Here is a 2623-nt window from a genome sequence, read left to right as displayed (position 1 = left end):
ACCCTCGTTAAAACCAACAAAACAACAGAGATGAGTAACGATGACAAGTGTAAAGATTTCCCCTCTATCTTTATAATTCATAGGAACAATATAAGATTTGATTTTACAGTACATTTTCTTCCTTTGTTTTTCCAAAAGCTCCAGCTGTTTTTGTAGTTTAAGTTAACTGATAGTCTCAGGTAGCATCAAAGTCTACGCCGATTTCTGAAAACTCTTATTTTGAAATACTAAAATAGTTCTGAGAGACCAAATGCTCAAATCCCATTGGTTTAGGGCTGAAAACCGTCCAACAGGAAGTCCTTTTATTCTGAAATATCCAGTCACAGTCTCAGATTATGATTGCATGTTGTTCTTTAAATCGTTAAATAAATCACTGAGCTTCCTGTCTGCAGTCAGTGTGTCTCTGGTCCATGGCTTCTTTGTTGCTGCGTCTTCATAACGCCAGAATCCTCTTGTCATCATAAACATTTTCACCTCAAAAAAAGTAAGAAAGTGATTCTCTGCATATTGAGACCAGGAGATATCTGTGTTCATCGCTTATTTTCCCACTGGTCGTTAAGACAGAAACATCGATGTCCGACTCTTTGTTGTTTCGGCAGTCCTCGGCCCGGCGGTCTTTCTCTCTGTGAGTCTGAAGGCACTTGATGTCATGGCAGAGGGTGAACTTTCCTCCTTGGTCCGCCACAGACAGACAGATGTCAAAATAAAAGTCTTTTTTTTTTTTTTTTTTTAACTACCGCTCTGTGGGTCCGCCCGCTGTAAAAAGTTACCTCCCCCATTTAAGAAAAAAACTAAAGATAGAGACTATTTGTTTGTCCAAATCACGGTACAGTACTGTTGATCTGCGGAGGGGGAGTACAGAGGGGGGAGGGTAAGTAAGAGGGTTTATGAGAGGAGATGGAGGGGTGGGGGGGGCAGGAAGGTTCACATTCAAACTGTTATTTCCTCTTTTTTAAATACTCCAGTCCCGCACACTGACAAAGTCACTGACAACACCTGGCACACCTGGGCTGCGTCCACACTAACAGCCCTGAAAACACCGATCACATGACTGTTGATGTACACTGGGCATGTGCGCGCCAATGTAAACAGGAAGCAGATGGTCTAGATTGTTGTAGCATTAAAACAGAGAATGTAAGTGAACAACAGCTGCAAAGACAACAAGGTCAGTGACACTGTCGTTCATCATCATGTTGTATTCACCACTGGTAGTCCAGGCTGATGACAGCCAATCAGGAGAGACCGTGGGTGTGACCTCATCGTTTACAAAGGTCTCAGTTTCTGTCCAGACTACAACACAACCCCAGAGTTTTCAAAATAAAACGCAAGCCCAAATTTTTCAAAATAAGGAGTCGTGTGGACAGAAACGTAGTAAAAGAAATGAGTCTTAAAACTAAAACGCAGCAGTGTGGACGCAGCCTCAGCCTGTCGTTACAACAGCGGGGAGCACTAACCAACCAAGTGACATCCACGACCTTGATCCCGACCCCACAGAGGTTAAATACCTGGGTCTCCTCACCTGTCAGTCAGAACCTACAACCAAGTCCAGTCTCCTTGGATTCAACTTTTCTTGGATTCAGTCTTCAGACCTTCATCTGCCAAATCTCATACAAACAGCAGCGGACATATAAAGGCTACAAGCTTTCACCTGGAAATAACCCACCAATCAGAGGACGCCAGCAACACCTCCTGTTATGCATAAAGATTAAGGTGCTCAAATACAAAAACAAAGACAATAATGAGCTCTTACAGCTGTAAACGTACATAAATAATATGCCAGTATTAAAGAAAATGGGTTCAGATTGTATAATATGGCCCCAAGGCGACATCAGATGAGAACAACATGCAGCCCGTGTTTTTAGAGGAAGAAGGCGGCAATAAAGTGAATTTTGAAATTGGCAAAAGAGCTAGAAATCACAATATTCACAAGAAGGGAATATAAGCTACACGGAGTCAAAGGGCGCTGATGCTGTAAAGTTCTTCTTTTATGTCTCCAGAGAGATTTACTGTCCGATGTGAACTGTTGTTCTGTTCATCTATAATATTGGCATATTACTATTTATTATGTTACAGCTGTGAGGTTTTATTTCATGGGAGCTGTAGTTTTTCAGATGCTGAAAATATATTGTGGATTTATTTAGTAGAAATCACGAAGGTTTCAGCTTCGAACATCCAGAACTGGCTGATGATTTGTTCTATGGAGACAAAACCTTTGTTTTTTCTCAGATGAAATAAATGTCGGATGTTCTGAGGCTAGGCCGGAGGTGACGTCCTACTTCAGCTCTCTGTGGCGAAACTCCCACACTACATTCAAACTAAGTGACCTTTGACCTGACACAGAGCGGCTGAACTTGCTGGTTTGGACTCTGCGGTGAACTGGTCCAGCCGACTACAGGATGGGCTGATGTTTACGACGTGTTAATCAGATGGATCTTTGAGGTTTCCCCCTGCTTTCAGTTTTTATGCTAAGCTAGGCTAACACTGTCTCTGGACTGGGAATGGAACCAATGTTGCGCTGCTCCTGTGATCCCTCATTCACTGTTTCCTACAACGTAAACAATCCTCACTTTCATCACGCCTCTCTGCTGCAGCTCAGACCGGATCTTTGGTAGTTTGGGGGGGG

The sequence above is a fragment of the Seriola lalandi genome, unplaced genomic scaffold (genome assembly GCF_002814215.2).
Source record: "Seriola lalandi dorsalis isolate HSWRI2012SDOR001 ecotype SW California unplaced genomic scaffold, Sedor1 jcf7180002053705, whole genome shotgun sequence".
In the NCBI taxonomy this organism is placed as follows: Eukaryota; Metazoa; Chordata; class Actinopteri; order Carangiformes; family Carangidae; genus Seriola; species Seriola lalandi.
This window is presented reverse-complemented; position numbering follows the sequence as displayed.